The sequence below is a fragment of the Mus musculus genome, chromosome 1 (genome assembly GCF_000001635.26).
Source record: "Mus musculus strain C57BL/6J chromosome 1, GRCm38.p6 C57BL/6J".
Taxonomy (NCBI): Eukaryota; Metazoa; Chordata; class Mammalia; order Rodentia; family Muridae; genus Mus; species Mus musculus.
Genome location: NC_000067.6, coordinates 36,982,170 through 37,006,553, shown reverse-complemented (window position 1 = coordinate 37,006,553; position 24,384 = coordinate 36,982,170). Strand labels below are relative to the sequence as shown.

At 43.0% G+C, this 24,384-nt stretch overlaps 1 pseudogene; it reads right to left on the bottom strand.

Annotated features, from left to right (window-relative positions):
• Positions 1–996: 996 nt before the first annotated feature.
• n-R5s210 lies at positions 997–1,115 on the bottom strand (annotated as a pseudogene).
• Between the last annotated feature and the right edge of the window lie 23,269 nt (positions 1,116–24,384).

The following is a 24,384-nucleotide window of genomic DNA, read 5'->3' as shown; positions in this document are numbered from 1 at the left end:
AAAAGACGTTTGAAAACTAATGAAGTGCGTAGGAATGCAAGGGAAAGCATATACTGAAACATAATCCTGAAAATATTTTTATTTATTTTTAAAGATTTATTTTTGGTAACATTTTAATTTTATGTGATGTGTGTGTGATGTATATGTATATGAATGAGGTGATGTATGTGATATGTGTGTGATGTGTATGTGCGATGTGATATGTGTGATGTGTGTAATGTGTCTGATGTGTGTGTGATGTGTGATATGAGTGAGATGTGTGTGATGTATATGTATGTGTGATGCAATGTGTGTGATGTGTGTAATTTCTGTGATGTGTGTGATATGTGATATGAGTGTGGTGTGTGTGTCATGTGTGTCATGTGTGTGTGATGTATGTGTTATAGGTGTATATGATGTGTGTGTGTGTGATGTGAGGTGTGCTCATGTCCATACAGTATTCATGGAGGTCAGGCAAGAGTGTCACATCTCCTGGAGATGATGCAGGTGGTTATAAGCCTCCCAGTGTAGGTGCTGGGAACTGAACTCTGGTCCTCTGGAAGAACAGCAGAAAATGTTCTTAGATGTTAAGCCATCTCTCTAGGCCCCTCAAAATAATATATGTACTTCTTTATTAATATTTCAAATAATAAAATCTAACAATTGGAAAGTAAGAATGAATATAAACAACATCTCGAGACATATGCGGCAAACAGGTGATCAATGATCTCTGAGCTGCCTGCCACTATCCTCCCCTGTAGCTGGCTGATCATGTTCCTAAATGAAGGAAATGCCAGTTTTCAACTTGAAAAAAAACTAAAAGTAATCTATTGGAAATGTACAAAACATTTGAAGTTTACTAAAAAAAAAAAAATACATATATATATAGTTTTTCCTGTCTAAATTGATGAACTTCTATCCTTAGATGCTTAGAAAGTCTACCTGTCATCCCTTAAAGATACAGAGAGTGTCTTTTTGTTTGTTTGTTTGTGTTTGTTTGTTTGTTTGTTTTTAAAAAGCCTACAGAACCTGGTATTTTCAGGCGGTCTCCCATCCAAGTACTAACAAGGCCCGACCCTGCTTAGCTTCCGAGATCAGATGAGATCAGGCATGTTCAGGGTGGTATGGCCATAGACATGTATTATTTTTAAATTCATGTTTTAATGTATTATTGTTATTATTATCATTATATTAATTATTGTGTGTTTATGTGAATGCTGGTGCATATGTATTGAAACCCCCATGGACGATCAGAGGACAACTTTTGTGAGTCACCGTTTCCTTCCACCTTGTGCAGCCTTTGTGGTCAACACGGCCATAGCAGAAGACATTGAACTGTGGAGATGGCCAGTGCCATTGGGTGACTCGTTTGATGGATTCCTGAATATTTGAAAGGTGCTCGTGGACAGCCTAGGCATGACCTTGGAGCATGCCTGTTTCCTATATGCCTAGAGCCAAAGAGACAAAGCTGAGTTAGAGTGCTGCTGCTGAATCTAATCTATATGTACAAGTTTAAAACCTGAACAGATCAATAATCAAAATGCTGCTGATATTTCGCTGTCTGCTCGAAGCACTAGGTTTACAGGCATGCATCGCCATGGCCTCTGGGTTGGATCTATTTTAAAAGCATTAAAAGATTTTCCACCAGAGAACCGTCCTGGAGTCTCTGACACAGATCGTCCCTGTTAATAATAGCCCTCAGTAAAGCCTTCAGCCTGCTTGTCCCTTACAAGGGTGTAATGGCTCAGTGTATAGGGTTGAGCTCCAGTCTCACCTCTAAACGTCTCTGCTTGTTTTTCACTTGACATACACCATGAGGCTGCTCTGTGAAAGGAAAAACACAGCTCCCAGCTTCTGGTAAGTGGAGGCTCTGCCATCCATCCATGTAATCTAAACACCCCACCCTCCTGGATCGCAATTCTGCACGGCCGTGCCTTGGAAAAGGGCCTGGGCTAGACTTGCAAGTCACAGTCCAGCTTCAGATTCGTTGCCTGACCTTGGAAAAGTCCTGAACGCTGTCTTGTCTATTAAATCTCAGAAGAGATTTTTTTTTCCCCCAGTTCAAAAATTGTTCTATGACAGCACAATGCCTGAAGAAAAGTCTCTTGTGCTGTTTTCTGTTATTTTAATCAAAACATGGCTTGGATGCGTAATTCTAAAACAAATTATCCCCTTATGCAAATAAGGAAACGAAACGATATAATAAAGTTTAGCTGATAGAGATTGTGTTGATTTATGTGTACGCCTGTGCCCCTGTGAGAACATGCAAATGCATGCCCTGGCACAGAGGAAAGGAGATCAGCCACCTTTCCTTTGAGGCAGAGCCTCTCCCTGAACCTTCAGAGCCTGCCTTTTCAGCTTGACCAGAAGCCAACAAATCCCAGAGATACCGCTGACCCCACCTTCCACAGGGCCTGTTACCTGGATGCTGAGATCCAAAGTCCAGACTTAACAGTTGCACAGTTAGCACTTTAATGACCGAGCCTTCTCTCCGGTCCCTGTTTTATCATAATTTAATACCTTTTATTCATTAACAACCAGCATTATTAATTCAATGTGACAGACATTACTGGCTCGAATCAGTGCTCAAGCACTAGAAGATAACCTGACAGAAGTTGGTCCCTACTGTGTCTTCCCTGTGCTACTCAGCCCTCTCTCCCTTTCCCCCTTTTGAGCAGTTAGGAAATTTTCTTTTTTTCTTTTTTTTTTTTCCATGTGGTTGCTGGGATTTGAACTCAGGACCTTTGGAAGAGCAATCGGTGCTCTTAACCACTGAGCCATCTCTCCAGCCTGGAAATTTTCTTTAAGCCTTGGCTTCCTCTCACTTTCACGTGGGAGAGGAATTCTTGTCTACATCATACGCTTTGTCCTCTGTCCCCTAGCCTGTAGTTATTAGAGTGAGATTATGTGACATCAAATGCCGCTGCATTGGTGGCTGGGCCCAGCAGACAGCTTCCAGATGATTCCAGAATGTCCTCCATTGCTTCTGTTGGGTGATCACTGAAATAAAAGCACAAGAGTTTAATATTTTCTCCTAAGTGCCAGGCGGTGGTAGCACACCTTTAGTCCCAGCACTCAGGAGACAGAAGCATTCAGATTTCTGAGTTCAAGGCCAGCCTGGTCTACAGAATCTTGTCAGAGTTGTCTCTCTCCTTTCATTAGGTGATAGATCAGTTCAATCTAGGCATATAGCTTATGAATATAACTGGGTTATGTATTTTTTATACAGGCTTATTGGGATAAGAAATTACCTGGGCTGGAGAGATGGCTCAGCGGTTAAGAGCACTGACTGCTCTTCCAGAAGTCCAGAGTTCAATTCCCAGCAAACACATGGTGGCTCACGACCATCTGTAATGGGATCCGATGCCCTCCTCTGGTGTGTCTGAAGACAGCTACAGTGTACTCATATAAATAAGATGTATAAATGTTTAAAAAAAAAAGGGGGAAGGAAGGAAGGGACGGAGGGAGGGATGGAGGAAGGGAGGGAGAGAGAGAGAAAGAAGAGAGAAAGAAAGAAAGAAAGAAAGAAAGAAAGAAAGAAAGAAAGAAAGAAAGAAAGAAAGAAAGAAAAGAAGGAAGGAAGGAAGGAAGGAAGGAAGGAAGGAAGGAAGGAAGGAAGGAAGGAAGGGAGGGAGGAAGGAACCACAACAGATGGGCATGGTGGTGCATAGCTGTAATCTTAGTACTCAGAAGGTTGAGGCAGGAGGATGCTAAACAGGGGGAGTACCTGGGCTATGTTCTAAGACTCCAGAGTTGGGGAGGATACACATCCATTACATTGCAAAGTGTCATCAGATTCAAGATGACTTATCCAAGGTCTCCATTTTTTTCCACTCCCCACTAACTAGTAAAAAAATGGGTTGATAAGGTCCAAGCCAAAAGGCATATTACTCAGAGGGAAACAGGCTGGCAGGGGTGCCATCTACTGGGCCAGCTTCCTGAACGCTGGGGTTATAGGGCTAAACTATTAGGCCAGGCTTTTTCTGTTTCCTTTCTTTTTGTATGAACTTTTATTTAATTTATTAAACAGTCTTAAAAAGTTTCCACTATGGTCTTTTAAAGACCTTATCAGAAAGCATTACCATTTTTGCTTTCCTTATCAAAAGTTACTCAAGATCAGAAGGGAAGATAGACTAGATGACGTTTTGTTTTGGTTTAGTTTTTCGAGATATTGTTTCCTCTGTGTAGCCCTGGCTGTCTTGGAACTCATTCTGTAGACCAGGCTGGGCTTGAACTCAGAGATCTGCCTGCCTTTCCCTCCCAAGTGCTGGGATTAAAAATGTGTGCCACCACTGCCCAGTCCTGAGTTCCTTATTTTTCCTGCCTTTCTACAGTTTCTTCTTCTTCAATTCCTTTTTGTGTAGAGAACTTCCTTTAGTCATTATTTGGGGATCCGTCTGCTGGTGACAAGTTTCTTTACCTTCCCTTTATCTGCGGATGCCTTGGTCCTTTGATTTTATACACTGTTCGCACCAGATAAAAGATTCCAAGCTGAGTTCTTCTTTCAGCTATGAACAAGGTTCGTGCCTCCGTGTTTTCTGATGAGTGCTCTCTTGTTATTAAAGTTCTTTTCACCCACAGAGAAAATCTTTCTGATTTTTTTTCCCCAGATTGTTTTCCTTCTCTTTGTTACCCTTCAGACCCTGGACAAGGGGCTGAGGTATTTTACGTATCAAAGCAGACCTGGCCTCCAGGCTCTCCCAGCATCCCTCAGTCCCTTCCTGGCATATCCTGCTCCCAACCCTGAACTTTCCAGATCAGGGGCTGAGCTGCCTTCCCCCACCCCCCCAGGCACTCTTCCCTACATAATCCAGAGGTGTTGTTCTTCTTCTCTCTCTCTCTCCCTTCCCTCTCTCTGTCTTTCTCTCTTCCCTCTCCCCCCCCCTCTCTCCCTCTCCATTTGTAACTTCCCTGACCTCCGTCCTTGTGACCATTGAACTTGCCCGAAAGCAGCTTCCCAATAAACCTGCTTTATTTATTATTTATAGTAAACCTGTTTACTATACTCTAATCTGGTTTTAACTGGCTCATTACTAAATGGAGAGATAACTTATCACTCTTTAGTCTTCAGACATTTCCTCATGCCTGTGGGATGCTGCCTGCCTCCTCCTCCCCCTCTTCATCTTCCTCCTCCTTCCTCTTCCTCACTTTCCTCCTCCTTCATCTTCTTCCTCCTCCCCCTTCTTCTGCTCCTTCCTCTTCTTTATCTTCCTCCTTCTCCTCCTCCTTCTTCCTCCTCTGCCCCTCTTCCTTTCTCTCTCTCTTCCTGCTGTTTCTTATTAGTGGTTTTGGTTTGTTTTTTTGTTTTGTTTTTTTAAGCCTTAATTCCCTTTGTTGTATTCTTGGTATCTTTCTTTTGTGTCTTTAGGTGACTTGTCAAGTCTGAGGAGTATTTCAGTCCCTACATCTTCTAGCATCTTTTTTTTTTTTTTTTTTAATTCTACGCTCTTTCTCTATTTTCTCGAGACAAGTATTAGGTCTTTTGTCACAGGAAAATAAATGCTACGATCTAGTCAACACTAAATTTTTTTTCTTTTGAAATTATAATTTAACTACAGCATTCATCCCTTTTCTTTCCTCCCTCCAAACCTTCCTCACTCTCCTTCAAACCCATGCTCCCTCTGTGTGTGTGTGTGTGTGTGTGTGTTATTGCATGCATATATGTGTACAGAAATCCGTACACTTACTTGTTGAAGTTGGGTCGTTTCTGTTGTTCTAGCTTTGTAGTCTCTCATTCTCTCTCCGGCTTCTTCCTTTTACTGAGCTTGCCTGTTGTAGTTTCCAGTTGTTACACTGTCCAGTTCTAAAATGTCCACTTCTTTCTTTACATCTTTCTTATGCTCTAATCATGTGTATATGTGGGAGGAGAGGTATGCATGTGAGTGCAGGGACCCACAAGGCCAGGGCCATAAGATCCCCTGGAGCTGGAGTGACAGGTGTTGTGAGCCTCAAACATGGCTGCTAGGACCTCTCTGCAAGAGCAACAAGCACCCTTCTCTCCAGCCCCTCCACATAGTTCTTTGTGGTTCCCGTTTCTTTACTAGAATGTCGGTTGGTTTCATTTTCAAGCACATTCATAACATTTGTTGGTTCCGGTTTCTTTGTCATTGTAGATGCTTTAAATCTTCATCAGATGACCTCCGTGGCTGTCACCTTAGGGCTGGAATTTATTCGTCATTTTGAAATTTCCTTTGTGAGCTTTCAGGTTCCTGTTACAATGGGTGATTTTTCTATTGTATCTCATACATCTTGAGCACTGCTCTATGAGATTTTGAGTCTCATTTAAAATTTATTTTACTTGCTTCTTTTGATATTATTCTATCAGAAAAAAAAAAAAAAGAGTGGCTATGCCATTACTGCCAGGTGAAAGGAGAGGCCAGGGTTCTCCACACAACTCCTTCAACACTAAGGGATAAGTGGCCTTCTCACTACTAGGCTCAGGTCAGCATTCTGGGTACCTGTAGGCTGTGCCTCATTAACAATGAAGGACAGGAGTGTATTGTCACAGGATGTCCACAGGTGCCGGTAAAAGTGAGCTTGTTACTAAACTTAATAGCAAGGAAACTCAGTCTTAATTTGCTTCTACTGAGGGTCTAGACCCTCAGCAGCAAGCTTCAGTTTGGGAAAGATCACCAAAAAAACACAATTTCTAACATGCTCTAAAGATCCAACTGGGGACTTCTGGGAAGAGGGAACAGGTGTACTGTTGCTGTTGTTTGCAATATTGGGAATTGAGCCCAGGCTCCATGTACACCAAGAGCTTCCCAACTGAGCTTTCCCTGGAACCACTGCCGTTTCCAGATCTCATTCATTTCCAGCTTCTGCTTTTCCATAGGATATATGAACAGTACCATGTGTGTGTGTTCGTCTGTGTGTGCGTGTGATATAAATATATGTAAGATGTATATACATATATTCCATATGTGTACATATGTATACATATGTGTGTGCATGCATATACATGTATATGTATATGTGTGTATGGTATAAATATATGTAAATATGTATGTGCATACATTCCATATGTGTATGTGTGTATATATGTGTGTGAGTGTATATATACATGTGTATATATATGTATTATCTATGTGTGTATATGATATATTTATAAACATGTGTATACATACATTCCATATGTGTATGCATGTATATATATGTGTGTATATGTGTGCATGAGTGTATATATGTATGTGTGTGAGTATATACACACATGTATATGTATATGTGTGTATGGTTTAAATATATATAGATATGTATATGCATACATTCCATGTGTGTATTATGTATATGTATATGTGTGTATGAGTGCATGTATACATAAGTGTGTATATATTATATATGTGTATATGATATAAATATATGTAAACATGTATGTACATATATCCCATATGTACATACATGTATATATGAGAGTATAAGTGTATATATGTGTGTATGTATGTATGTATTATATGTGCATATATATGTATGTGTATGATATAAATATATGTAAACATGTAATGCATACATTCCATGTGTGTATGTATTTATATATGTGTGTATGAGTATATGTATGTATATATATGTGTGTATATGTTATATATGTGTATTATGATATAAGTATATGTAAACATGTATATGCATACCTTCCATATGTGCATATATATATTCCATGTATATATGGAACTCACCACAATGTCATTCTTCAAGTCCTAAAGTCCGTAGTCTGTCATCTCCTCCTCCTCCACCTTTCAGAACTTCTGTTTGTCTGATGAATAATTCTCAGTATTTATAAAATATTAATTTAAATGCATAATCGCTCCTTTGTATCTCAGCATTCCCCTTCCTCAGATTCACCCAAATGGGAATGAAACAATATGCCTGTATTGAGAGGGTAAGAACTTGGTAGAGGCAACACAGCCCTTTTCCTAGCCTTTATGCTGTGGTTGGTACTGTCACTCATCTAGACATGACGTAACACCCTTTGGATGACAGGTGTGGGTTATCACACCTACCATGTGATTTTGCATAACTTGAGCAGCCCAAATGTGGTGCCCTTGGGGTTTGCTTCTTTCTGTTTGGTGCTCACATGGCATGTCTGCAAGGCAGCTGCTGACATGCCCATCCCATAAATGGGTACATTTAGGCATGAGAAAAAAGTAAGTTTCATAGATATGTCAGAAAGCCACCAACAAGGCAGCTTCTTCCTGAGCCTTGAAGCCCTTGCTCACTCCCACCCCTAGAAGTTCTTGCACATAGGGTAACATGCTCTTCAGGGGCTGGTGCCTGGACTTAAGGCTCCTTCACTTGTGTTTCTTCACTTAAATTATAAATTTAAGAATGTTTATTAAGAAATATAATATGAGATTTATAATTACTAAATTAATATTGAATTATAATAATACATAAAATAATATGTTTATATTATCTATAATAATAAATATAATAAATTATATTTTAAAACAATACATATATGTGGTATATTATATAATATTATGTTATATACAAATATATATGATATAATATTAAAATCTCTTTAAGTAGAGTCTGATGGAACAATAAAACATGCTGCAGCCTGGAGAGATGGCCCAGCCATTAAGAGCACTGACTGCTCTTCCGAAGGTCCTGAATTCAAATCTCAGCAACCTCATGGTGGCTCGCAACCATCTGTAATGAGCTCTGAAGCCCTCTTCTGGGGTATCTGAAGACAGCGACAGTGTACTTACATATAATACATAAATACATCTTAAAAAAAACAACAACAAAATACCATGCTGCAAGGGCTTGGTGCTTTGGCTCTCAGGTAGACCACTTCCTGCTGCCTCGTCTTGGCTGCCTGTGTGACCCATGCTCACCCATCCCTTCGTCAGTGGCTACTACTGCCCTCTGCCCGAGCCAGGGTTCTTTTCCTTCCTTTATAATCACAAAGACTCACATTTTACTCTTGCCTTGACCCAAATACATACTATTCATAGACCAAAGAAATGTTCATGAGCCACAGAGCCTACAAGAGAATTGGCTGATTAAACCTAGCCTCAGTGGTGTAAAATATTAACACCTTATCTTTAATATCAAAAGTGGCACCAAAGTCGGGCAGTGGTGGCGCACACCTTTAATCCCAGTACTTGGGAGGCAGAGGCAGTCGGATTTCTGAGTCTGAGGCCAGCCTGGTCTACAGAGTGAGTTCCAGGACAGCCAGGAATACACAGAGAAATCCTGTCTTGGAAAAAAAAAAAAAAGTGGAGCCCATCACATTGCCTCAAAGCCACTTCAGTTCCAAGGCTCAATCAGAACTGGGCACTCAGGCTAAGACCCCCTTTAAAGAGTTCTTAAAATCGCTGGCTGCAGTGGAAGACTCCTCACACAGTCTTAGGCTGTTATATCCATGGGTAATCAATTATGGTTTTTGTTGTTGTTCATCAGAAACCCAAGAAGGGACACTAAAGCGAGGGCACATTGTGAGTTCTGGCCTTATGTTTGTGTTCTAACAAAAAGCATGAAGGAGCCAGCAGGACTGTAACCTCAGCCAGCAGTGGGGGCAGGGGTAGCTCCAGCAGTGGGGGCAGGGGTAGCTGGACGGAGACTCCAAGGCCAGCCTGAGCTACACAGGGAAGCTGTCTCTAGAGCAAACAAAAAGAATGGGAGTTCAGACTCCTGCAGTCCTCCACTTCCTTGTCAGTCCTCCACCTTTGAGACCCGACAAGTAGAGCTTCAGTTCACCCCTTATTTGGGGGCTCATGTCAGCCTTATTTCCTGCCCATGGTGGGGCTAATGTTTGCTCCACATCTGCTTGTTCTCTCTGCTTTTGTGTGTTGTTACAGGAAGCCTCAGCTCTGGTCTTGTCACGGTTCCCAGCAACAGCTGACTGGCAGGATAGGCTCCTCCTGGGCCCACATCCAGGCAACTGACAGGAGCAAAATCTATGGACTTGAGGCCTCTCTAGCAGCAACCTGAGAGTATAAGAACACAGGTTGGCCAGGGCCAGGGCAGAGGGGCCTCCCCACGACCTGTCTGGCTGAGCTTCGGGATGTACCAGAGAGCAGCAGATGTACCTGAAGACGGCCACAGGCGCCTATATGACCATCTATGCGAAGCTTGGATACCATCCATGCAGGAATACAGTGAACATGGCCTTGGCTACATGGAGTTAAAAACAGGAATAGAAAGTCTACCCGGGAGAGGGGCCCGTGGGGCTGTGAATACCACTGCACCCAAAGAAAACCAAGTTACAGTACCTAGTATGTTCTTGCAAATGAGGGCTAGCAAAGGAGCTAGCTCAGGCTATTTAAAGTCCTTATTTAACTCACGGGGGACTGACTGCTGAAGGACAAAGGGTTGGAGATGTCCCTTGGGCATAAAGCAAATAGATGCATTTATGATATCTAAGTAAGATATCTTTAAGTAAAAAACAAGAAATTTATTTCAACTCCTATGGGAATCCTGGCCCATCCGGATGTTGGCTCCAAATTACATTCTTGCTTGTAAATCAATTTTACTCAAGTATAATTTACATATAATTAAGTATACAGCCTGATGCTTTTCACAAGTATAGCCTGCTGTGTAACCACTGTCACGACAGAGAACATTTCCATCACCCTAAAAAGTCCCCTTCTCCCCTTGCAGACAGCCCTCACCCTAATCGTGGCCCCAAACCACAACTGACCTGCTTTCTGTCAGTGCACACGAGTTGTGACTTAGACTGAAATTTCACATAAATCTACCTTTTTGTGCATGCCTTCTTGTACTCTGCAAAAGGTTCTTTTGAGATCCTTCCTATAACCCTCTCTAGAATGAAATAACAAACAAACATGTATCCGTGGCAGCTAGTCCCACGAAAGGAAGCCAGCGCTATTTCAAGAACAAGTTTCCCAAATTAGGAGACAGCTCTCCTCCGTCAGTATGAGGCTTCTGGCTGGAAACTTTTCTTAATAATGGGTTTAGAAAGGGATCCAAGCTGGTTGTGCAGAATAAGCTTACATCAGTACGAATGAATTATTAATAATTTCACTTTGAATTTAGTATCCTCATTAAATTGAAAGGACAAGAAAGAGGAAAAGGTAAGCTTAGGTTGGAGGGAAAGAAATGCATGAAAACAAAAATGTTTAAAGTAGAGAACTTGTTGAACGATGGTATATGTTCCGTTTTCAAAGCAGATTAGTCTTTAAGCGTGTGTGTGTCTGTATGTGTGTATATGTGTGTACATGTACGTATGTGTGTATGTGTGTACCTGTATGTATGTGTGTATATATGTGTACATGTATGTGTGTATATGTGTGTACATGTATGTGTGTATATGTGTATGAGTGTACATGTATATATGTATATGTATGTTGTGTGTATGTGTATGCATGCATACATGTATGTATGTATATATGTGTGTACATGAATATGTATATGTGCATGTGTGTGCACATGCATGTATATATGTAAATAATGAGTAAAGCATTCGTCAGACAAGCCTGAGTTGAGTTCAGACCCTCACCACCTACAGGAACACCAGGTTGTCATAGCAGCCTGCCTGTAATCCAGTGCACTCAGGAGGCAGACACAGGGACTTCCTGTCCAGCCAGGAAGCTCTGGATTCAAATGAGAAACCTCCTTAGTACGTTCAGTGGAGAGCACGTAAAAAGACTCCCAACCTCAACCTCTGACCTCCGCATACATGTACACACACACCACCACCACCACCACCACCACCACCACAAAAAACAACAACAACAACAAAACCAGAAAGGCATGAAGTTGAAATCAAGTAATTTTAGTGGTAACTCTAAACACACATGTGTACAAATAATACTAATTGGACTCAGTAGGTATGAGTTATATACATATATGCATATGTGTAATTATAGAATAAAAAGATCATGGATTTGAAGGGAGCAGGGGTGTGGGAGGAAATCAGAAAACTTTATAAAGATTATTCGTCAAATTCTAAAAAAATGAGAGGATCAGAGGTGAGGAGGACATAACATCTGTCCCCAACACTGGGAGTAACTAGGACCGGTGACACCCAGGCATGCAGGAATTCCGCCAGCATGGGTTCCTTCCGGTCTGTCTGGGCCCATGCCCTGAGCAGACCTTGGGTGTAAACTCTGCAGCCAACCACAAAATACCCAGAGGCAGCTCTAATCCCAGGTGCTCCAACATCCAGGATCAGAGGGTCACAGGATCCCAGGAGCTTGGTCACACCAGGATCTCAAGGTCTCAGAGGCAGCTTGACTCCCAGGAGCTCTGACATGCCCAGAATCTCAGAATCGCAGAATCCTAGAATCACAGGATCACAGAGACAGCTTGACTCAGAGGAGTTCTGACACAACCAGGGTCACAGGAAGGACAGGCTCCAGTCAGACATGGCCAGCGCAGGTAGCACTAGAGATAGCCGGATGGCAGGAGGCAAGCTTAAGAACATAAGCAACAGAGCCGGGCATGGTGGTGCATGCCTTCAATCCCAGCATTTGGGAGGCAGAGGCAGGTGGATTTCTGAGTTCAAGGTCAGCCTGGTCTACAGAGTGAGTTCCAGGACAGCCAGGGCTACACAGAGAAACCCTATCAAAAAAAAAAAACAAAAAACCAAAACCAAAACAAAAACCATAAGCAACAGAAACCAAGGTTACTTGGCATCATCAAAACCCAACTCTCCCACCATAGCAAGTCCTGGATACACCATCATACCAGAAAAGCAAGATTCAGATCTAAAAAAATCACTTCTCATGATGATGATAGAGGACATTAAGAAGGACATAAATAACTCCCTTAAAGAAATACAAGAGAACACAGGTAAATAGCTAGAAGCCCTTAAAGAGGAAACACAAAAATCCCTTAAAGAGGAAAACAATCAAACAGGAGAAGAAAAGGAACAAAACCATCCAGGATCTAAAAATGGAACTAGAAACAATAAAACAACAAAGGGAGACAACACTGGAGTTAAAAAACCTAGGAAAGAGATAAGGAGTCATAGATGCAAGCATCTCCAACAGAATAAAAGAACTAGAACAGAGAATCTCAGGTGCAGAAGATACCATAGAAAACATTGACACAACAGTGAAAGAAAATGCAAAAAGCAAAAAGCTCCTAACCCAAAACATCCAGGAAATCCAGGATACAACGAGAAGACCAAACCTAAAGATAATAGGTATAGACGAGAGTGAAAATTCCCAACTTCCCAACTTCAAGGGCCAGTAAATATCTTCAACAAAATTATAGAAGAAAACTTCCCTAACCTAAAGAAAGAGCTGCCCATGAACATACAGGAAGCCTACAGAACTCCAAATAGACTTGACCAGAAAAGAAATTCCTCCAGTCACAGAATAATCAAGACACCAACTGCACTAAACAAAGAAAGAATTTTAAAAGCAGTAAGGGAAAAGGCCAAGTAACATATAAAGGCAGACCTATCAGAATTACACCAGACTTCTCACCAGAGACTATGAAAGCTGGAAGATCCTGGGCAGATGTCATACAGACCCTAAGAGAACACAAATGCCAGCCCAAGTTACTATACCCAGCAAAACTCTCAAACACCATAGACGGAGAAAACAAGATATTCTATGAAAAAAACAAATTACACAATATCTTTCCACAAATCCAGCCCTAATAATAGATGGAGAACACCAACACAAGGAGTGAAACTACACCCTAGAAGAAGCAAGAAAGTAATCTTTCAACAAACCCACACAAACATAATTCCACCTCTAACAAGAAAATTAACAGGAAGTAACAACAACTTTTCCTTAATATCTCTTAATATGAAAAATAACATTACCAACATATCCTAATTGATTGAAATTAAAAAATATGAGTAATTAGAAGTTTGTTGGCTGTCATCCTGTGACCTTCTAATTTGGTAATGGGAGAAATAGGCCCAATATTGTACAATCCATACATACTTTCTGCTTGTTTGTACATGACAGGGTCTTGCCATGTGCCACATAATGGTCTTGAAATCACGCTCTCCTGTCTCAGCCTCTCTATTAGTAGGATTGTTTATTTGATGTTTTTACAATATACTATGGTTTTCAGAACAGATTACATATTTCAAAATTATTTATACAGCCAAAAGAAGTGTAGACAATTAATTTGGGCGGTGGCTTGTAAGAGAACAGCAAAAGGTGAGACTGAAGGCTTTGCTTGATATTTATAATTACTGTATCAATTTTGAAAAAGAGGACTTTATAAGTTACTCTTATTCTGAGATGAATGCTTTTCAAAATCATCACAGCCAATGAACCAGAATCTTACCCTCACCTAACGTCTGTGCCATCCTCCAAGCAGAGCCATTGTTCATTGAAACAGTTGATGAATGACTTCATGGATAGACCATCTCAATACACACACCATTTCTTAAATGAATGTAACCTGTTCCCTGCAGGCTGCGAATGACAACAGTCACTCAAGTCAAATAGCTTTGACCATAGCAGGAAATCTGTATCTAAAAATCATACCTACAATTCATTCCTTGGTGCAGCAGAACTGTCAACTCTTAGCTTAGCTACAATGGAGGTAGAATCCTTTCGCGTGATGTGAGGGACATTGAAATACAGCCTTATTACAATGAATTCCAATGTCTAAAAACTGTTCTTATTTTGTGTTTGTACCACATTAAGAGCCAAGATTTTAAGCTCTACTAAAAACAAAACAAACAAACACAAAAACAGACTTTATCTAGTCATCTATTTATTATGTTCATCTTTATCTGTTTATGTTCATTTAAAAAACTAATAGTGATATATTATTTTAAAATATCATACAGTTAATATATTTGGAGTTGTTTGTTTGTTTGTTTGTTTTTCGAGACAGAGTTTCTCTGTGTAGCCCTGGCTGTCCTGGAACTCACTCTGTAGACCAGGCTGGCCTCAAACTCAGAAATCCGCCTGCCTCTGCCTCCCAAGTGCTGGGATTAAAGGCTTGCACCACCACTGCCTGGCATATTTGGAGTTATTTAAAATTTATATTGAGAAAAACATATGTATTTTCAGTATTGCTGTAGACAAACATCTACATAAGACTGATCAATTGATTGTTGTTTTATATCAAACAGCCTTTATAATACTCATTTTTATTGTTACAATATTTTATAAATTTTAAAGAATATGATAAAAAATGAAAGGTATTGCAGGTTTTTGAAGGGGGCTCTCTGGGAGGAGCTGAGGTACAAAGGGGAAAGAAGGATGTGATGTAAGTCTATTTATTCTAAATATGTTTTTAAATGTTAACAAATTCAGATAACATGAAATTATGCATATTTTTTCATCATAATGCAATAAAACTTAAAACAAAGAAAAAAGTTCTAAAAAAAGAAACAATGTAAATTTTTATGAAAAGGTTGGATGAGTTTTAAACTGTTTATGAAGCAGCAACCTTCATTGCTGCCTAAGCTACCTCATGACAACACAGCACCTACTGTGACCTTTAGTCACACAGGACCGACACTCAGCAGCAGTCACACTGATGCACAGTGATCTTTTAAAATAAATCAACTACTGGAACAGTTCTGGGTGTTGGGTGTCAGAGGAGGCATACCCAGAGGGAAGCCTGAGGCTTAGGAACCACTACCAACGCCAAACCGCACAACACAAATGGGTCAAGCCCCCTGAGGAAGCACAAGTCAGTGAGGACATACCATCGAGACACCTAGCCACCATCTTTGCCTTCACCAGATTGTCTCCTGAGGTCCGTGTTTCTCCACACTCTCCATCCCCAGAAGTTAAAGTGAGAATGTACTTCTGTATATCTGTCCCTCTAAGTACGACATACAAAAATACCTGAAATGCCCCAGGCTTCCCTTTCCCTGACTGTCTCAACCAGTGGTGACTTTCCAAGTATTTCACCATCTGACTAAGAAGAGAATCTAGAATCTAAGGACACCCTCTTCTCTGCTTCATCTCTGATTTGGCTCACTTTGAGTGTACTAGTCTATTTCCCATGGCTGTGATGAATACCTGGGGCTAGGTAACTTTATGAAAAGAGCCTTATTTAGCTACAGTTCTGGAGACTGAGGGGCAGGCACCTGCCACAGCTGAAAGTCCTCTGGGAGGACCTCATGGTAGATGACATCATGGTGGCAAGAGGGTTTGTGAGAGGGGAGGTCATATTGCCAAAGTGTCTTCTGACGTCCCCGGTTGACCTTAGGGCTGGTCACTAGGCCTGACCTCTTCTAGATGTCACCAACCTCTTGATATCTCCACACTGAGGACCAAGCTTGTGACACATGAACCCCTGAGGGACAGATGACACTTGAGTGCCAGGTCATTGCATTCTCGTCTCACAAACAGTCCGGGGCCATCCACTCCACCAGCCCAGTTCTAGCTGGCAGCTGGCTGAACTTGTAGTATAACCGCCTGCATTTATGCAGGGACTTTAGACCCAGGGAGCCCTTCCTCAACCTAGAGCCTGCTCCAGGCCTGTCTCTAGTATCTAGTTGAACTGTGTCCTTTAAGAGTGATTAGTTGATTCTGACTCCTTCTGCTGTAGGATGTGATTTCATTTGGATGTACCATCATAGTAGATCTAATTAGTGAGTGGGAATCTGTCCTGGAAAGGCATCCTTCCTAATCCAACATGGCCTATATCCTCATCAGAAAATGAGCTGTTGATCCAGGCTTCCTTGTTAGTAGGACCCAGAAGCCATCTTGAGCTATTACTCGATCCCTTGATAGCTGTTCATTGCCTACCTGTATTTATAATAATGAGAAGAACTGTGAAATCTCGCCGGGCGTGGTAGTGCATGCCTTTAATGCTAGCACTTCGGAGGCAGAGGCAGGCAGATTTCTGTGAGTTCTGCCTGGGCTATACAGAGAAACCCTGTCTCAAAAAGCAAGCAAACAAACAAACAAAAAACAAAAAACCTGTGAAGTCTCAAACCCAGAGCAAACAGCTGAGGTATTTACCTCACACGTCAAAAGCAGACCTAACTTCCAGGTTCTCCCAGCATCCCTCAGTCCCAACCTGTTACCGGGTACAGCTGCCATACCTGGCCCTCTATCCCCAAACTCTCTTCCCTATACAATCCAGACATTTCAATTACCCATGCTTTTTTTTTTTAACCCTTTTGCCCCCTTGGCCGCTGTACCTGGTTCCCTGTCTCCCACTCCTTGGCTCTCCTCACTTGCTTCAGGGTCGGGCTCACTCTGAAATGTCCCAGATGTCCCTATCCCTGGCTTTGTTATCTATAATAAACTTTCTCCTTTGCCACACCTAGAACCAAGTCATGCCCTTTGCTTTTTTTTTAAATTTTAATAACACAGTTATTTTTATTGAAAAACAAATTATGCAATACATTCTGGTCATGTTTTCCATCCCCAACTCCTCCCAGATCCTCCCCTCTCCCTCTCTACCCAACTTCATGTTTTTTCTCTCTCCTAAAGAAAGAAAGAAAGAAAGAAAGAAAGAAACACACACACACACACACACACACAAAGAAAATCAAAACAAACCAGCCAAAGACTGATAAAGAAAAAAAAAAAAAAGCAAAATGAAACAAAAAGCGCTCCAAGTACCATTGAGTTCATTTTCTGTGAGCCAACTATTCCTTGCAATAATAAAAATATTTTTAAAAAATGTAAATCATGCATGTTGCAGCTTAGTCCTCAATGAAATGATGTTGGGAGCCAGTTGTTAAGCTTCAAACCTGGGACAGTTGGCTGAAGTGTCTACTTTACACGGCAAAGCAGAGCTGGTTCTCCCAGCATCCCTCAGTCCCTACCTGTTACAGGATACAGCTGGCATACCCCGTCCTCTACCCTGAACTGTACAGCCTAGCGGCCGTGCTGCCTTCCCCCAGAGGCTCTTCCCTATATAATCCAGGCATTTTTGGTTACTCTCCCCTTTCCTTTCTGCACTGTTCACACCTTTGACCTCCTGGCTGTGGTACTTGGTTACTTCCCCCTACTCCCCACCCCTACCCATTGGTTCAGGGTCATAACCACTCTGGACTCTCCCAGACGTGACTGTCTCTGGCTTTGCTCTCCTGGCAATCCCACCCACATCTATAATAAACTTCTCCTCCACCATGCGTAGGAACAGTCATGTCCTTCCCTTTTTATTTCTTTTCTTCACTCACGGATGACTGTAAGAGACCACGGGGTGCTGTTTTCCTCCCTAGCTGGGCTATTTGGTATTTGATTCCCACTATGGTTTGACTTCTCGATGGTGACAAAGGTGGCTTAAAGGACCGAATGAGTTAAGTCTCTGGGGAGTGTGATTGCTCTCTTGGGACTCAATTAGTCACAGTGAGAGTGGCTTGTTACCCAGTGACTTTGCCTTGCTCCTCTGGCCCTCTTGCGTGTTTGCCATGCGATCTCTCCCACAAGCATCTTCCTCTTCTACATGCTGCACTCAGCCCTCTGGCATGAGCTTTTTCTATGTAAGGGGAGACCAGCCAGTGTGGCTGTGACTTAGAGAGTGGACAAACAGATGGACTAAGCAATACTGGAGTTTAAGCCCTGAAGCTGTGTGTGGACTAACCCTCTTTATTTCAGGTGTTTTGTTATAACGACACAAATAAAGACATTGTTTTCACTTATTTTGAAAAAGTCAGCCCCTGCAAAACTTGATGCTTCTCTTTGTTTCCTTTCCAGTTAGTTACAAGGACAAGAAGCCATTTAGAGGAGAAAGGTTCATTTGGTTTACAATTCCAGATCACGGTCCATCACAACAGGAAAGCCAAAGCAGCTGACACAATTAACCACATCCAAGTCAAGACAGAGACTAAATGCAAGAATTCTTCCCCTCAAAGGGTTCTCTCCTCTTTATTCAGTCTAAGGCCCAGTCCTGGAAATGGTTCTTGTGGTTCTTTCGTACCTCAGTTACCTCAATTAAGAAAATTCCTCACAGACATGTCCATAAGCCAAGCTAATCTAGACAGTCCCCCCCTGTGAGTCCCTCTCAGAAGACCCCCGACTGTGTCAAGGCAACATGTAAAGCTATCTCTCTACTCCACCATAGCTCTCCAGCCTGCTGTAGCCCAGCCAAAATGGCCTTATAGTGGTTTTTGTTTGTTTACATTTTTGCCTTGTGGAGGCATATGAAATGTATGACCTTTTTCAGCCACCAGGCAGAGGAACAGGCTGTGTTGTGTCATCATGGCCTCCACATAGGCCAGCTTTGCCATCCGCAGAGACAGCATCTGATAATCCTCACTTTAATTGCAGTGCGAGCATTGGTAGCACCAGAAAAGTCCGGACTCTCCGCCCACATTCAGTTCCCTACTTAGGACTTAACAAGCAGCCACCAGAAAGTGAAGCTCCCAGGGTATGCAAAGCATTTCTGGGCACTTCTGGTTTTGAAACTGTGATTTGAAGAGGGCGGTTTCCCTTTTATCTGAGAAATCACCCCAAAGCAAGAAGGAGACTGAGAACAGGAACAGGACTCTGTCTTCAAAGAAATGAAAAGTTATCTGTAACCCCAAATCGAAACAGAAGAGGAAGGGCATCCCTTGGGGAATAAAAGTCAGGGCAGCCTCTGGAGAAACAAGAGAGAGTGGCCAGGCTCCAGACATGATCAGCAAGGACAAAAGAAGGAGAATTCCTCACAACAAAGACACACTCTGAGTTACAAAACCAAGGAGTCCATTGCGAACGGAAGAACGGAAGAACGAGCAAGCTCAAGATTCCCGAGTCCTAACAATAGGAAAGGCGGGGCTGAGAGAAAAAGGGCCCAGACAACGTCGGTCTTCACAGTGACATGAAGGCAAGATGTGGGGGAGCCAGCCTGGCCTCTGTGAAACCCTGTCTCAACAGGGTTGGTCCTCAGCACCCACATGACAGCTCACAACCTCCTGTAACTCTGTCTTCAGAGGGTCCTATGCCCTCTTTGGGCCTTTGCCACTGTACACACATACACGGTGCAGACATACAGGATCAAAATACCCATACACATCAAATAAAAATAACTTAAAAAGAAGAGGAGGAAAACGACACATTAGTCAGTTGTCAATCCTGGCACTACAGGGTAATATCAGGATCCAGTGAGTGAGAAAACAGCTCCTACATCCTCCCCCCAACTGAAGAGAGAAGAGGGGAGTTGTTTGTTATGCATGTTGAGGCGTATGTATCTATTCATAAGAAAAGGCTAAGACGTCAGGACTTCGAGAATGTTCCAGGCGGAGGAATCACATACAAAAGTGATAGATTATTTCTCCATCAGCAGAATGAGCCAATTCAAGCCAGATCAGATTATATTAAAGGCAGGTTTATTGGGAAGCTGCTTTCAGACGAGTTCACTGGCCCCAAAGACAAGGGCTAGGAAGTAACGGGGGGGGGGGGGGGGGCGGGAAAGAGAGAGAGGAAGACCAAAATGTCTGGCTTATATAGGGAAGAGCCTGGGGGGATTGAGGGGGACTGGAAAGTTCAGGGTTGGAGTCAAGGTGTGCCAGGTAAGGACTGTGGGATGCTGGGAGAACCTGGAGGCCAGGTCAGCTTTGATATGTAAAACATGTGCTTCCGTCCCTTGGGGGGTCGGGGGTCTGAAACCAAACAAAAAGGATCTGGGCGGAAGAATCAGGTCTATCAATCGCTTTGCTGAGGAGCACTCACTTTCAACTTGACACACAAATGACTTTCTTTGTTTCAGGGTTAAATCTCATTAGCATTGCCACAATAGGGCTATGCTAAGGAGACTTAGTAACAATCACTAGAGCCTCTCCGGTGTATTGCCTAGTGGTGCACAGCAGGACTGTGCAAGCCCGGAGGATCCTGTAACAGGAAGAGACTGAGGGATGCTGGGTCTTTATCTGTGTTGTTTGTTTCTAGCGTTCTATTGGAAGCTGCTCATTCGGTGCTAGAAATGTAGAGAGTGGCGCCAAGAAGCTGAACGGTTACCTTTAGTTCATTCAACGGCAGCATGTGCTAGCAGTTCTGGAACCTTCCTTAGATAGGCTAACTGCCTGTTTGCTGCGGTGGCTTTCTCAAAGTTCCTCCTATCTGCCACCATGAATGTTGTTGAATAATCCCCAGGACAAAGTTCCGAATTAGATGCCAGTGAGCATAAAGAGTGAAGGTGGCCAGGGCCCTGCCACCAAGGAGTCCTCAGCCTAGAGAGGACTGACAGGAAGCCACAGGGCCACATGGTGAGTCCAGGATCCTGTGACTTCTCGGACTCAGCTTCTCAAAGGCAGAAGTAAAGTTTGAGGGATGATGATGGAGGGCCACTTGGAGGAGATGTCACAGAGACACTGAGGCTCTGAAACTTACAGCCCCCCCCCATGCTGCTATGTAATTAACCCACCAAACCATGACAAAGAATTAGCACTTATTTAATTTGGCCTGTACTTCATTTTATTCCTCAAAGATCTGAGAAAGTTTACAAGAACATGCAGCAGGATAGGAATGAAGCGTGATAGGATAAAGATGGTGTCGAGAACCTAAAGAGACCTTGGGACATTTTTTTATCTTCCTGAGCCGTCACACACAGTGAGAGGGAAGAGCCCCTGCCTCTTGTGAGGAGGGACTCAGAGCACCAGAAGCAGCAGCAGTGGGGAACTGGGCAAAATTGGTTAGCTTTGACGATGTCTCTATGCTATGGCCCTGTCTCACCTGGAACTCAGAATCCTCTTGCTTCTGCCTGCTGGGTCCTGGGATTACAGATGCAAGCCACTATGCCCAGGCCAGGAGATCTTCTTGAATGAAAAAAAAAGAAAGGAAGGAAGGAAGGAAGGAAGGAAGGAAGGAAGAGAAGGGAAGGGATGAGAAGGAAAGAAGAGAGGAGAGGAGAAAGTTTCTTGGAGATAAAAGGGAGAACACAGCCAGAGTCAGACATCTGGGAGAGTCTGCAGTCATCAGGACCCTGAGCGTGTGAGGAAGGAGGAGGGAGCTGGGCTGAGCAACAGGAGGACCAGGTGCAGCAGCCAGAAAGCCCAAGGTACAAAACGGGGGAGGGTAGCCAAAATTTCTGGATTATAGAGGGAAGGGAAGCCAGACTTTTAGGCTGGAGAGCTCATGGTGGGGGACAGGCTATGCAAGCCAGGAGGATCCCATAATGAGTAAGAGACCGGCGAGCAGGGAGAATGAGGCTGTGGGTCTGCTTTGATATGTTGAATAGGCACCTCAGCTGTTTTTCCGGGTGTGAAACCTAGCGTGTTCATAATGGCATCTTACCAAGCTGTTATTCTAAGACAGAGGCAGCCGAGGAAGGCAAGCACTGCAGTACCCTTCCAGTTCTATAAGCACAGGACATATCACACACACACACCCCAAACCCAGCTGTAGGTAAGTTATGTGCCCCTCCCTGAACATGAGCAGAAGGTATGTTCATTCCCAATACCCGGGTACACTCTGCAGATATTGTCAATTTACAATAGGTTTATTGGCTGGAACCTAATACAACTGGTCCTTATAAAAAGAGACTTCCACATGGTTGGATTCACAAAGAAGAGGCAGAGTGAAGATGGAGGACAGAAGAGACATTTTCACAGATCAAGAAGCACCCCCACTCCTCACTGATAGGTTATTTCTCCACTGCCACCAATGAGACAATTCAAGCCAGATTAGAAGGCAGGTTTATTGGGAAAGCTGCTCTCAGGCACGTGAGTTCATTGGCCCCAAGGAACGAGGTCGCCAAGGGGGGAGGGGTGGGTGTACTTAGTGAGAGGAGAAGAGAGCGAGAAACTAAAATTTCTTAATTATATAGGGAGGAGCCTCTGGGGGAAGGGCAACCCAGCCCCTGGGCTGGAAAGTTCAAGGTTGGGGCAGGGTTTGCCTGGTAGGGACTGAGGAATGCTGGGAGAATCAGGAGGCTAGATCTGCTTTAGTGTGTAAAATTTGTACCTGGGTCCCTTGTTCCCAATGGAAGCCAAACCCCACCCTTCAGAAGTAGCAGGAAGTGGGTCCTTCCCCTATGAATTCCAGGAAGAGAAAGGTCTTCCTTACCCACACCTTGATTCTGGACTCTCAGACTCAAGAACTTTGAGGCCATAGATGACAACTGTTCTCAGCCACCTGGCCTGTGGCGCTTTGATACAGCAGCCCCAGAAACTGATGCTGAGGAAAAATCTCTCAGGACACTTAAATGCAGTGCAGTGTATTTGAACAACTATAAAAAGAGCACAAAACGTGGTGGCACATGCCTTTAATCCCACAGAGATTGGGAGGCAGAGGCAGGTGGATTTCTGAGTTCGAGGCCAGCCTGGTCTACAGAGTGAGCGCCAGGACAGCCAGGGCTACACAGAGAAACCCTGTCTCGAAAAACAAAAAATAAATAAATAAATAAATAAATAAATAAATAATAAAAAGAGCATAGGAAACTATTTTAAAAAAAGCACAAATTGTCGGGCGTGGTGGCACACGCCTTTGATCCCAGCACTCGGGAGGCAGAGGCAGGCAGATTTCTGAGTTCGAGGCCAGCCTGGTCTACAAAGCAAGTTCCAGGACAGCCAGGGCTATACAGAGAAACCCTGTCTCGAAAAATAAAAAAATAAAAAATAAATAAAAAAAAAAAACCAAAACAAATCAAAACAAAAAAAGAGCACAAACAATTACATATTAACTAGAGAGCTAGAGAACACGAGAGGTTCTGAGACTGTCCCCACATGATCTGATGGCATCTGCAGGGAAAAAAGAAGCATGGCACTGTGACAGTTTAATTGGTTAAAGTCACCTGCGATTAGTGGAAGCCCAGCTGACATAGTCAAACTGTGTGGTTGGTTGGTTGGTGGATGGGTGGGGCCAAGAGACCAAGAGACTGGTGCAGCCAAAATGGCTATATTATATAGGGATCCAGCTGGGGGTGGGGGACAAAGAACCCTAGCCCACGTCGGAAAGAGGTTTTCCGTACAGGGGGCAGAGTGAGACATGCTGGGAGGAGTTACAGGTACTGAGGGATGCTGGGAGAGCTGAGAGGAGCCACAGGAACTGAAGGATGCTGGGAGAACTAGGAGGAGGCACAGGAACAGAGTGATGCTGAGACAGCTGGCAAGTGCTGGCTTTGATATGTTAAATAGGCAACTCAATTAGCCATTTGTCCAAAGTTTGAGCTCTACCACTTGGTTGACTGGTTGGTTGGTTGGTTGGTTGGTTGGTTGGTTGGTTGGTTGGTTGGTTTAGGAAAGGAGCTGACAAAAAATTATTCTTCAGAAACGAACTTTATTAGAAGAGAGGGCCTTGCAACCATAGGAATCAGACCTTAAAGTAAGAGAACATTAAAAAAGGAACTGCACATCATATCAGAAGCCACACGACGGGGCCTGGAAAGGAAGGAAAGCCTTCCCCTTAAAACCCGAAGAGGGCCGTTATTTTATCATCTGGCCATCACACTAAGAGGGATAGCATAAACTAAAGATGAGACAGACACCTTGGATAGGCTGACAGGAGGAGGCCCAGACAAGAGCCTTAGAGACACTCCCAAACAAAAGAAAATATCTGACTTTTTTATCTGTCTCTCAGAGTTGGTGGGGCACTCGACACCATGTGATTTAGCCTGGGATATCCACAAGAA